Here is a 15,000-nt window from a genome sequence, read left to right on the forward strand (position 1 = left end):
AGCGCATTTTGGCAGTTTTTGAGAACCTTTTGGGTGGAATTTGGTCAGACACACAGCCCCACCACCACCACCCCCTGAGCAGCTCAGCATGGCAATATGGACAAAACTGCGTCAACCATAGGAACACATACATGGATCCTCTTCCTTACAACCGGCCAATGAGCAGCCAGTCTACCCAGCTCCAGCAGGGCTGATGAGAGTGAAATGGACATCCCGCGGCCATAGTGGCTGACCCTGGGGTCAAGCTCCACATTTTGCTCGTCGTGGCGCATGCTATAGGCTGGGGAAACTGGCAGCTCAAATTGAGAAAGTGGCCAGACACAGTGGCAGAGAGGACTCTGTGTTGTCAGTGGAAGTGTTTGATCAGGTGTGTGGGAATCTCGCTCTCCACCCCAGTAAGCAGAGAAGTTTTTTTTTTTGCTGTGATAGTCAATTCCTACAGTGCTGTCCAAGCTTTTGGCCATGAAGCATTTGTGTGTTGCCTGGTCGCTTATGTGCCTACTACTCAGGGCTTGATATTAACTTTTTCGTTTGCTGGCCACTGTGGCTAGTGGTTTTCCAGAGTCACTAGTCATCCGGCTATTCTACTAGCCACAAATTAGTTTTTTTAATTTCTTTTTGGACGCTGTACATCTAACCTCAGAAGATGAGGTGCTTCAAGCAAGAAGGTGAGAGCATGGGTTTCTACATGGAAATAAAAAACAAACACATAGAAACTGAGTAACTGAGATTTTTCTTGAACTTAAATACAAACAATTGATACACAAGGGGTAAAGTGCAGATTATATGCTATTCTGATGTCATACCATAAAATAAGCAACCTGCCAAATTGGTTAGTGACACTGAAATTGTTACCAGCCACAGCCAAGTTTTACCAGCATTTGACCGATTTTGGCCGATTTTTGCCAGTGTCAACCCCTGCTACTACTCATGCACCAAAATGCAGGAGCTTGCTTCCTAAAGGTATGTATGGTGGTGGTGGTGGTGGTGGTGGTGGTCATGGATGAGTGGCTACAGACAGATTGCAGAGGGGGGGCCACACTCACACTCTAATTTCTGAGACAATAGGTTCGGAGGCCTCTGGCTCCACAAAGGGTTTGTGGGCAGGAGGTGAGAGACAGAGCTTGGTGCTGCGTCGTGCTGTGCTGAGTAGAGCAGGGCGGGGCGGGTGTCTGCAATGCATGCATGCATGGGGAGAGTAGGTAGGGCTGTTGGGGCGGTGGGACAGAGAGACAGGGGGGGGGAGGACAGGGAGGGGGGACGTTGTGTGGCCCCTTTACCCTCAGGGTGAGAGTAGAGTAGTAGTGACTGAGGCAAAGGGGCCCAGATGTCATGCAGGACGGCTCTGTTAGGGGACGGGGGTCTGGGGCAGGCAGGCCAGGCGGTAGGATGCATGGATAGATGGATGTGTGGCACTCAGATGTGATTTGATTGTTGCAGATTAAACAGGCCAGATTTAATTCATTGCACTGCTCCTGTATGAAGTGCAATGATATACTCCAGTGGAAATAAAGAAATGGTCTTACAGGACTGTAAATGGGTCACAGGTGTTGGGCTCATACTCAGTATCCATAAACCCACTTTGAGAAATAATACAAAATGATATATTAGGAAACATTACTGACAGAACTCAAAACGGTATTACTCTAAGCGCCTCCAACCAACCCAACCCAACCGATCCTTGTAGCCCCATAATGCATGCTGTACCATCTGAGGCACGCTGTAATAGTCATTGAAAGGTTAATTACCATAATACTACTCTAATATGACATAACACAGGGCCTTTAGTAATGCACTGCGACTCGGTCGTTGCCATTCTGGTAACAACAAATTTAAACAAACAACAAATTGTGTGCGTGTGTGTGTGTGTACGTACTGTGTGTGTGTGTGTGTGTCTGTGTGTGTGTGTGTGTGTGTGTGTGTGTGTGTGTGTGTGTGTGTGTGTGTGTGTGTGTGTGTGTGTGTGTGTGTGTGTGTGTGTGTGTGTGTGTGTGTGTGTGCGTGCGTGTGTGTGTGTGTGTGTGCGTGCGTGCATGCATGCGTGCCTGCGTGTGGTTGCGTGCGTGCGTGTCTGTCTGTCTGTGTCTATGGGCTGGCACATGTTCCTTTGCTCAAAGGCGCGTATTCTCCACCTTTCAAAGTGACCCTAGCACATCCCCTGAGATGTCTGTAAGACGAACTCTATGACACAGCACATTACAACACAAACAACATCCCTATTTGTTAGAGGGGGCTGAACCAGAGAGGGCTACAGGCTCTTTCAAAACCCCCAAAAGAGTTTCAGATGGAGTATTGATCTGCTAATTTAGTAGACTTCTGTGGCTATGGGTAATGCATGGTGCTTAAGGAAATTGAATGGGGGTTCTGGGACAAGGTCGATGACCTTTAGACAAAAAAAGTCTGAAGGAGAGAATGACAGGGATGTGAGCAGGGGTGTGAGGGGTGTGAGCATTTGGGTATAAGGCAGCATCAGTGGTCTCCTGTTATAGGCCTATTACTAAGGGTTATAAACTGATGGATTTGTGTGTCTTGAGGACGTTCACAACCTGGTTTTATATTTTCAGGATGCTCATGTAATTTGTATTGTTATGCAATTTTATATTATTTATTCAATAAGTTAAAGGTACACTGTGCAGGAAATGGTCAAAAATGGTACTGCAACTATGCTGCTCATTGAAACTGGGTTGTCTCTTGCCAAATTTGATCTTTTCATGAAAGTTTACTTAGTAGTAAACTAATATTTTCTAGTATGGCCCAAGTACAGTCATTTTTGCAGCTAAAAATGTCTATTTCTGGATATTCAAAATGGTAGACCATGGAGAAGATCCCCCTTTTAATGTATGAAAAGTGCAATTTTCCCAGTGATAATGAATACTTAGAATTTGATGGTGATGGTAAGTATTCATGAAAAAGGTAACATGAGTGAATGGGTAGCATGAATTCTGGAAATAAACAACTAAACATCTTGCACAGTGTACCTTTAAAGAAGTCTTTTCTTGATGTTGGCTATGATTCTGTCTTTATTTGCAAGTCGCTTTGGTTATACAGTAAAGCATCTGCCAAATGCAATGTAATGTAAAGTGATGTTAATCTAAGGATAATTATTTGTGTGATGTAATCTGAGGATAATTATTTATAATTTATTATTCCACAGGAAGTCAAGTTAATTTTGTGTTATTTTGATCTGTTGTTGATCTATCTATCCCAAATGCTTTTCTATCATTTTCTTAATTTGACATACAGGCTTGTTCACTGATATGTACAACTATACGAGACGGTGTATGTCCCCTCTTTGTCCTACTGGCGGCTGTTATCTCTCTTACCCACACGGCATATTCAATACCATTCAATTTCCTCTGTCACCCACCTCACACCAGGACAACACTCAATCTAACACAAGCCCAAACACTTTGCCTGATGTCAAAAGTGCCTGAAGGCGTACGCCCAAATGTGGCAAAGCGATTCGAAAAGACAAAAATCAATGACACTGCCACAGAACAGTAAGTATATGGAAATGTGATCCTAATGGACCTGGGGACGTTTTGGGGGAAAACGTGAAACCGATGAGGTGGGGGGAGATGGGGGACAATGTAAAGTCAAACCTAAGCACACGAAATGATAATACACAGATGGGGGTTGACTGTGTAACATTTAGAGCATCGAAAGCCTATGATGAACTATTTTCAAACACTGGCGAGGTGTAAGAAGGCTTCAGGACAAAATACACAAGTGTACCGAGTGCATGGGTTGTAAAACACAGCTGAGTGAATGTTACATACCCTTCAGCTTTCTCCATCTGCAAACACACACACACGCACGCAGCACGCACGCACGCACGCACGCACGCACGCACGCACGCACGCACGCACGCACGCACGCACGCACGCACGCACGCACGCACGCACGCACGCACGCACGCACACACACACACACACACAAATGCATGCATCTACAAATAGAGAAAAGTCTCTGTGAAAAGTCCCCTCCTTAATTATATGGGCATTTTTTTTATAAGTGAATGTCCATTTTGGTTACAGTTTGTGTAGTGTTTTTTTCACACTGCCATACAGCTTAATCAGGTCATAATGTTAATCGCATCTCTCCAGCATTTTCAGCGGTATATTGGACTGCCAGCACTACGCAGAGTGCCTGAATAGAGAGCAAAAATGTGAGAAATGACATGCAACGCCCAATTGGAGTGAGACTGTGTGTGTGTGTGTGTGTGTGTGTGTGTGTGTGTGTGTGTGTGTGTGTGTGTGTGTGTGTGTGTGTGTGTGTGTGTGTGTGTGTGTGTGTGTGTGTGTGTGTGCATGCATGTGCAGTTGTGCAGCTGTGCAGATGTGTGTGTTGGTGCATATAGTGTGTGTGTGTGCGTGCGTGCGTGCGTGTGTGCGTGTGTGCGTGCGCATGTATTGCGCGTGTAGTGCGTGCATGTCAAGAGTCTTCTGGTTTGCTTCAAATGAATGTTGGATGAGGGAGGCCCTTGAGGAGCCAATAAAGGGCCGGTTAGACAGGCGCCTCGCTTGCCTCCTATACGCCACTTCATACTGTAGCTGCATAACCGTTAATCAATTAACGCGCCCCCTACCCCAGGTCCCCCTCGTCCGCTCCACACCACACGCGCTCGCTCACGCGGGCCATGTTAATGTGCCATTAATGATGTTCTAAAAACATAGTATTGATTGACCTGAAAAGAGGAAGGTAAAGTGATATGTCCACACACATTTGAGCCGCCAAATACAGGCTTGATCGCCCACATCCACGCTTAGGGGAGACACACACACACACACACACACACACACACACACACACACACACACACACACACACACACACACACACACACACACACACACACACACACACACACACACACACACACACACACACACACACACACACACACACACGCACACACACAAGCATAAGCACATGCGTGCACACTCTCAGTTTCACACACACACTGACATTGTCAACGCCCTCTCGTCAACACCCATCGCTCACTGCAAAGGGAGAGTGGGGAATCCATAAAACTAAAATGCTAATTGACTAGTATGCAAGTCTACTATCACATAATGTGTTTTATGATATACTTAGATGTTACTCATTAGTAGGGCTCTAAATTATTATTGGCTTGTAGATGCTAATTTATTAACCAAACACACACTCACTAATGGGTCAAAGTGGCTAGTATGTTGGTCTTTTCTTCCAGCCAAACAGAAATGTCACCAGCATTTGGCTGGTAAGGTTGGCTGGTGTTCATTTAGAGGCCTGCTCATTAGTCTAAAAGGTTTCTCATTTTCTTCCAAAACAGTAAGGCTGCATATGTGTCTGTACACTTACCGTATGACATATTACTTTAAATGCTTACAACCATTTTTATTCAGTAATTTGGCAATTATTGTCAAATGAAGTCAGCCCTGTGTTAATTCCAACCGCTTAATAATTAGGCCTACCGTAAGTGATGTGTGTGATACTTAATATGGACGTATCAATATCACAAAATAAGCATTATAACAATCTGATCGTTTTATATTTTTAATTCAGCCAGGAGGGATGAAATGGCTTTTGCTGATGGCTGGACTAATCATTTGGGAGGTTTTCTCAGTTTCATCTCATGTTCCCTGCTAAATGACAGGCATAATGCTTGGACATTGATTGTTATTTGATGCTACAACAGCTCAGCAGCTATGGAGAAAAATATCGCGGTAAGGATAGCTGTAGTCAATTTCAACTAAATGAACGCTTGACTTTTTACACACAAACAAGCTCATAAATACAGGGATTGCTACATGGACACTTTGGCAAACTGAACAGAAAGTGGAGATGTACACACGGCAATGACACAGAGACAAAACATCAACAAACATGCTTACACAGACACACAAGGACACACCCACAAGGACACACCCACATGAGCACACACACACACACACACACACACACACACACACACACACACACACACACACACACACACACACACACACACACACACACAACACACACACACACACACACACACACACACACACACACACACACACACACACACACACACACACACACACACACACACACACACACACACACACGTGCACACACACAGACACACACACACACACACACACACACACACACACACACACACACACACACACACACACACACACACACACACACACACACACACACACACACACACACACACACACACACACACACACACACAGATATGAGTTGCGAACTATACAAAATCATTTACAGTTTAACCATCAGCAGTATGGCTATTTTTGGCCTAATATGAATGTGAATAACAAGGAAATACAGGCTTGGGATCATAAGAATAATAGATTAATATGTTATGTAATTGCAGGTGTGGTCGGAAGGAGTTGTTTTTGGAGAGGGGCTTCTGGTGTCTTATATGTTAATATAACCCCAATCGTACAAACCTGAATCTAGCAGTGTTGCTGGTGTAACGGGGGCTAACTAGCAGAGTGTGGTGTAGATAGAACGTTAGTAAAACTTCCCTCCCGAAGCCTCATACAGTTTCAGTAGTGCTATAGGCTATTGGACTGTAACTGTAACTCAGTGGTATCGTGCTGTGCCTCCCATACCCGAACCGATGCGTTGACTAGGAGGTGGCGAGTTCAAGACCCGAGGGGGGCCGACTGCGTGGGAACACCTCAGTTACACTGGTGCCATTGATCCGGGATGGGAATGAGGTTTAGAGGGTGAGTCTAACGGAGGTCAACTAGCAGAGTGTGGCATGGAACATTAGTAAAACCTCCCTCCCGAAGCCTCATACAATATCGTTGGAACTGGGCTGTCGGACTGCTCCTTTTGCTCAGCGGCATTGCGCTGTGCCTCCCATACCCGAACTGATGCGTTGACTAGGAGGTGGCGAGTTTTAGACCCGAGGGGGACGGACTGCGCTGGAATACCTCCGTTACACTGGCTCTTCTTGATTAAAATATCAAGGCTATGTTGTATGTCAGTGTGCATGAATGAAATAGGACAGAAAGCTTATATTGTTATTGTGGGCAGTACAATAAGATTTGAGAATGTGTGACTTCTGCTCTCTGTGTTCTTGTGGAGCCTATCTTTGTACAGTATTTGTGTGCATCTCTGTGTTTCAGTGGGATCCAGAGCATGGACAGGGAGGATAAAATGGAGAACTGAGGAGGAGATGGAATATCTGGATGATTACAAGGATTATGTCCTCTCATCTGATTAGTGGTGAAACTGTGTCTGTATGAAACTTGGTTTGGGTCAGGTGAGAACTGTAGAGCTCTGCTAATGGTTTAATCATGTAAATATTAATTTGATCATTATATTAGTTTTATGTATTAGACAAATAAAACTGCTAACACCATGCTCCTTGACACTTTTTTAAAACACACGCACTCACACACACACACGCACACGCACACACACACACACACACACACACCACCTCACACACACACACACTCATACTACATTAGCTGTAGTGGTTCCCTGAGAGAGGAGCTGGAGTTGCCAGCCAGCCGCGGTGGCGTGTTACCTCAGCAGAGTGTTGATGCAGAACTGATAGGGAAAGCAAACACAGCAGAGTGACCTGAACGCTGCATCTGTGATCTCTGACACAACCACAGCCCAGACGGGCTCACAGCTGCACGCGGTCTGTTGCTAGTGTACTTCAGGGGCGTATAGCAGCAATTTTATGGGCCCTATGTACAATCAGCTTCAATGGACCCCCCACAGCCAGGGAAGTCGACAAGGGGGGGGGGACAAAGTGGTCAGTTGTCCTGGGCCCAGGGAGAGAGGGGGCTCAGAATTGGGTTCTCATTACATTGTATGTATTCCGTGAGGGGGGGGTATTCAGATGACTTTGTCCTGGGCCCAGCCAAAGCTGTCAACGACCCTGCCCGCAGCAATATATGTATATAAATCAGTGAGTGTGTGGGCCCCCTATATTCATGGGGCCCTGGTGACTCAGTCACACAGGGCTGTTCGTCACAAGTTTGTTTACAATACCAACAACGTAGCTTCGGCTATTCCAGTGGTTAGATGCTTTGCCCCTCCGCAGAGACGAGCTCAACTTAGGCCACGCCCCCCACCTGCCAATCTCCGGAGCCTGATCTGCATTGACAGCTCTGCACCCTCTACCAGGACTGCTTCATTCATGTTACAGAACATCAGATCCATAAATAACAAAGCAGTATTTATTCATGACATTATCACAGATAGAAAATTGGACTTTGTATGCTTAACTGAAACATGGCAGAGCCAACAGGACTTTGTCAGTCTCAACCATGCTACTCCACCTGGGTACACCTACACACATAAGGCCCGCGGACACGGCCGCGGTGGTGGTCTTGCCATCATACACCACTCTGATTTTGTGGTCAAAGAACATCCTGTCAGTGCATCATCCTTTGAATGTCTCCATCTCACAGTGAATGGCGCTGCACAGCTACAACTGGTCCTCATCTATCGGCCTCCCAAACCCTCCACCAGCTTCCTCCCTGAGCTCACTGAGCTGCTTGCTGCTGTCTGCCCCATGTCCCCATCGACCATCTTACTGGGCGACTTCAACATCCACGTGGATAACAGCAATTGCTCTTTTGCGGCCGACTTTTTGTCACTTCTGGACTGTTTTAACATCACTCAGCATGTGCAGGGCCCCACCCACAACAAAGGACACACCCTCGACCTGGTATGCAGCATTGGCACACCCCCGCTACACCTCGAGTGCACTGACCTGGCCATATCAGACCATCGTACAATTCTGTTCACCGTCAACGTACCCCATCGCAGACAACACTGTTCCCGAACCATCACCTTTCGTAACATCAAGAACGTGTCTCTGCCTCTGCTCTCTCAAACCCTAGAGACCCATCTTGTAGCTCCTGACTCTGCCTCCTCAGTGGACACCCTGGTGGAACACTACAACACTGCACTCGCCACTAGCCTGGATGTCGTGGCACCCATTACCACCCGATCAGTCTCTTTTTCCCAACCTGCTCCCTGGTTTACATCTGAGCTCCGCCTCATGAAGCAAGCCGGGCGTCAGCTAGAGCGACGGCACAAAAAAAACGGCCTCACTGTCCACCTGGAGGCCTATAGGGACCACGTCAGGAGCTACAAGCAGGCCCTCTCTACAGCCAAAACACAATATTTCTCCACTCTAATCAACAACCAACAGAACCATCCCAGAATGCTCTTCTCCACAATTAACCGCCTTCTCCGCCCTCCCCAAACACCCCAACCATCGGATGCTGCTGAGTTGTGCTCCAGCTTTCAGGACTTTTTCACACGTAAAGTCGACACCATCCACCAGCAGCTCCTAGCTCCACCCCAGCACCACGAGGACGAGCCACCTGACACCCACCAGCCATGGCAGGACATTGCCATCCCCGCTGCCTGCCCACCGCAGCACCGCCTCTCCTGCTTTGCCTCCCTTGGCCATACCCAGGTCACCGACCTGGTGTCCAAAGCCAAGTCGTCCTCTTGCCAGCTGGACCCCATGCCCACCACCCTGGTTAAAGCCTGCCTTCCTGCCCTCTGCCACATCATGGCAACTATCATCAACACATCTCTGGAAACTGGTGTTGTGCCTGCCAGCTTCAAAACTGCTGCTGTGATCCCCACCCTGAAAAAACCTGGTCTGGACCCTGACGACCCCAACAACTACCGTCCGATCTCCAACCTTCCTTTCCTCAGCAAAATCTTGGAAAGGGCAGTGGCGGCCCAACTCCAGCAGCATATGTCCCACCATGAGCTCTTTGAACCCCTGCAATCTGGTTTCAGAGCCCACCACAGCACAGAGACTGCACTTGTCAAAATCACCAACGACCTCCTCACTGCTGCTGACAAAGGCCACCTTACCATCCTCATCCTCCTGGACCTCTCAGCAGCATTTGACACAGTCTCTCATTCCATCCTGCTTGAACGGCTCTCAGAGTTTACTGGACTAACTGGCACAGCACTTAACTGGTTTCATTCATATCTATCCAACCGCCAACAATATGTCACTCTCAAAGACTCACGCTCCACCACAGTTACCATCAGCCACGGCGTTCCGCAAGGTTCGGTGCTTGGCCCCCTTCTTTTCACCATCTACATGCTCCCCCTTGGTCGTATCATCCGCTCCCATGGTCTCAGTTTCCACTGCTACGCCGACGACACACAGATATACATCAGCACCAAACCCTCTCCTCTGTCCCCCCCCACCCCTCTATCCCCCCCCACCCCTCTCGTCCACTGCCTGCAGGACATCAAAACCTGGATGACACACAATCTCCTCAAACTGAACAGCAATAAAACTGAGCTCATGGTGGTGGCACCAGCAATGCTGCAAAGGAAGGTTGGAGATCTCCACCTGGACATCGATGGATGCACCATCACCCCATCCCCCGAAGTACGTAACCTGGGTGTCATCTTGGATTCATCACTTTCACTTCACTCCCACATCAAAAAAGTCACCAAATCGGCATTCTATCATCTCCGAAACATCTCCAGACTCCGGCCTTCACTCTCTAAGACAGTTACGGAGACGCTCACTCACTCCTTCATCTCCTCCCGTCTGGACTATTGCAATGCCATCCTGCTTGGTCTACCCAACAAGGCCCTAGACAGACTGCAATATGTCCAGAACTCTGCTGCCAGGATCATAACAGGCACTAGACCCTGGCAGCACATCACCCCCATACTCAAGCAGCTTCACTGGCTCCCCATCAAGTCACGGATTACCTACAAAGTCCTCCTCCTAACCTTCAAGTCCCTCCATGGTCTGGCACCCCACTACCTCAGTGACCTCCTTCACCCCTATGACCCCTCAAGATCCCTGCGGTCCTCTTCCAAGGGCCAGCTGATCGTCCCTCGTGCCAGGCTCAAGGCCACCAGTGACAGAGCCTTCCATGTTGCTGCTCCCATTCTTTGGAACAATCTGCCCGACCACATCCAAAATGCCCCTTCACTGGCCATGTTTAAGCAACACCTTAAGACACATCTCTTCCTGGAGGCTTATGGCTGCTAGTTCCACAAGCACTTTCACGCATTCACACACATGCTCACACACTGACGCGCACACACACTCACACTCTCCAACACAACACTCTGTGAAGCGTCCTTGGGTGTTTTGAAAGGCGCTATATAAAACGAAAGTATTATTATTATTATTATTATTATTATTTACCCCTCTGTACGAAACCCCTGGTGTGCTGACTGTGCCAGAGCACCAGGAGAGCAGGTGCGACTATTCTGTGTTACCACTCACACACTCACAGAGTCGAGCAGATCCAGAGCCAGTTGTGTCACTTACAGATGCAGATCAAGAGGCCAATTGGATTACAGCCGTCATGTCAAGGATGATATTTAAGCTCCGCGCATGGCATGTCATGTCATGTGCTGATGTTGCTCAACTGTGTGTTGTGCCGAGTGCTGCATACCAGCCAATAGGCGAAGACCGTATAACCTCGCGTGAGAAAAAAATCAACCAATTTCAAATGAATCTGCCTTGCATATTAGACCACATGCTGCCTGCAGTGTAGTATCTGAACCTCTCATGCTTTCTCAAAGCATTCGCTGTGACGGGCGAATGAGCAAACAAACAGACGCATGGTCGAACCAACGAACAGGCGGGCAGGCCGCTGAAAGAGAGGACTGTGTGTGTGTGTGTGTGTGTGTGTGTGTGTGTGTGTGTGTGTGTGTGTGTGTGTGTGTGTGTGTGTGTGTGTGTGTGTGTGAGAGAGAGAGAGAGAGAGAGAGAGAGAGAGAGAGAGAGAGAGAGAGAGAGAGAGAGAGAGTCAGTGAGAGAGATAGACAGAGAGAGACAGAGAGAGTGTGTGAGAGAGAGATGAAGGGAGAGAGCGAGAGAAAGGGAGGAATTGCGAGTGTTTGTCCTCCCTCACCCGCATTTTCATTACCCAGAGCACACTTCTCCCTGTCACTTCGCATCAGCGTCGTCGCCTCCTGGCCCCGAGCGCCTCCCGCTCTCGCAGCCACAGTGCCGCCGGGCCTGTCCAGGAAAGGCTCTTTTAAGTGCCCTCTAATAGCTGGCAATAATCAGAGAATGGATGCGCGGCTTCTGGGTGGCCGGCTGGCGGAGAAAGAGGAAATAAATAAATAAGATGAATAAATAAAAGACCTTGAGAAACATGCTGAATATAGCACAATGCTACTGGCTGGTGAGTGGTGAGTGGTGGATGGGGGGTGGGGTGTCTCTGTGTTTTATACAGTAAAACGAATATAGATTGCTAGGTGAAATATTTATGGTCGGACGGAGAAATGGTCAGTTTAAATGCTGCTACTGTGAGTTTGTTCTGGATAAAGACACAACCTCATAGCTACGATGTCAGTGGCTGAACTAACTTTCAACAAAATGCCGACAAGGTGTGTGTGTGTGTGTGCATGTGTGCGTGTGCATGTGCATGTGTGCATGCGTGTGTGTGTGTGTGTGTGTGTGTGTGAGAGAGAGAGAGAGAGAGAGAGAGAGAGAGAGAGAGAGAGAGAGAGAGAGAGAGAGAGAGAGAGAGAGAGAGAGAGAGAGAGAGAGAGAAAGTTATACAAAATTTGACATTTTCTTTTCATTACCATTGTCCATCCGCCTCACACCTTGGCCAATTGAACAGTTAGGGTAACTGCAGTTGCATCATCTTTGTTTGGCAAAGGGAATGTGGATGCAGGGTGAAGTACCGGGAATGGATGTGTGCAAAAAAACAAGTACTCAACACTTCAACATACAAAGACAGGTAGACAGTAGTCTATGTGTCCGCTGTCCTTGGAAATGCTTAAAGGTGCACTGTGTAAGATTGTGGCCAGAATAGGTATTGCAACTGCTTCTCATTGGAATTGTGCTGCCTATTGCCAAATTTGAGCTTTTCATGAATATTTACAAAGTAATAAACTAGTATTTACTAGTATGACCAAAGTATAATAGGTTTTGCAGCTACAAATGTCTATTTCTGGAAATTCAAAATGGCGGACCATGGAGAAGATCCCCTTTTTGTGTAGGAAAAGTGCAATTTTCCCAGTCATATTGAATAGGCTACTTAGAATTTGATGGTGGTGGTAAGTATGTTTGTTAAAAAGGTAGCCCAACATTTGTGAATGGGCAGCATGAATTCTGGAAATGAACTACTAAAAATATTACACGGTGCACCTCAATTTACATATTACCATATTCTCTCTCTCTCTCTCTCTCTCTCTCTCTCTCTCTCTCTCTCTGTCTCTCTCTCTCACTCTCTCTGTCTCTCTCTCTTAGATTTGTAGGAACACAGGAGAAGAGTGTATGCTGAAAGAAAAATCGAGAGCATGGGTTTGTAGTCCTCCAGGAAGAAAACAACAAAGTGTTTCACTGGGGAACGGGGAGGCTTTTAGCTATGTATTATTTACGAAAAACATTTGACTAAAATCCACAATAGAGATTGCAAACTGTCGTGTATGTCCCATACCTCTAACATTTCCATGTGTGAAACAGCTTTTACTTTTGTCATTCAGTATGAAGACATATGTCCCTGAAACAACAGCATATGGACAAACAGAGAGAGAGAGAGGTGTGTGTGTGGGGGGGGGGTGGAGATGCAGAACCATCTCAGCTCCAACTCCAACATTCACAACTTACAACTGACTTTTTGCAACTGAAAATTCCCATTTTTATTTTTTTAATCAGTTGCTGTTACAAATACATGTAATTCAGCAGCAATATACTCCTTGAGCAGATATATTAACAGCTGCACTGTATTAACAGCCCAAATGAGAATCAATCAATGTTTCAATTATTAAAATAGGATGTAAGTTCTATTCCACATTACTTTTATAAAGTGTCTGTGTGTGTGTGTGTGTGTGTGTGTGTGTGTGTGTGTGTGTGTGTGTGTGTGTGTGTGTGTGTGTGTGTGTGTGTGTGTGTGTGTGTGTGTGTGCGTGTGTGTGTGCGTGTGAGTGTGCGTGCATGCGTGCGTGCGTGCGTGCGTGCGTTTGTGCCTGTGTGTGTGTGTGTGTGTGCGTGTATGTTCACACGTGTGTGTTCCTTGGCATTGGAAGGTTTTAATAAAGTAGTATTTCTTTTGCATTTTGCATGAATCAGGGACTTGCTGCGTTAGCCTGTCTACTCTGCTTTCATCATGGCTGCTAACTGGAACAGCACTGAACTGGCCTATTGCTGCCGTTCACCTCGTGTGTGTGTGTGTGTGTGTGTGTGTGTGTGTGTGTGTGTGTGTGTGTGTGTGTGTGTGTGTGTGTGTGTGTGTGTGTGTGTGTGTGTGTGTGTGTGTGTGTGTGTGTGTGTGTGTGTGTGTGTGTGTGTGTGTGTGTGTGTGTGTGTGTGTGTGTGTGTATGCATATGTATTCATATACTCATACTTCATATACTATTTTTTATTTTCTTATTCATTTGTACCTTACTACCTGTTAATGTTGTCATAAATCTGAGTTTGTTGAAGCTACTTATGCCCAAAATACGTTGCCCAAATCTCTCTCTCTCTCTCTCTCTCTCTCTCTCTCTCTCTCTCTCTCTCTCTCTCTCTCTCCCTCTCTCTCTCTCTCTCTCATCCCTCCACAGGACATGGGATCCAGGTCTCTTCATTGCCTGTTCCTCAAGAGGCTGTGGGTTACACGCTCATGCTCTTCATCAGTTGTCTGTGTTCCATATCTGAGACTAACCCCATTGCCACATCTGCATTGGTCTCTCCAATGGAATGGCCTTACTGAGAAACACAGATTAAGTCTAGCTGTAGCTGAGCTCCACCGGGCCTCACTGTACTGCATGTACTATGCCACTGCCCATGCACATTTGACCTTCTGCATCATACATGATTCAGTAAAATATTCATGGGTTCGTTCTTACATTATCAGGACAAATGTGCAATGCTTAAATGTTTAAGGGAAGAGTGGTACATTGACTATTTTTTTATTAGCAATTCTGTGGCGTTATGAGCTACTTCCATTTAATGAAGTTCAAATGCAAATAAAAAAAAATGGCATGCTACCACAGGCAATTGAAAGTAATTTAAAGCA

The sequence above is a fragment of the Engraulis encrasicolus genome, chromosome 16, assembly GCF_034702125.1.
Source record: "Engraulis encrasicolus isolate BLACKSEA-1 chromosome 16, IST_EnEncr_1.0, whole genome shotgun sequence".
Taxonomy (NCBI): Eukaryota; Metazoa; Chordata; class Actinopteri; order Clupeiformes; family Engraulidae; genus Engraulis; species Engraulis encrasicolus.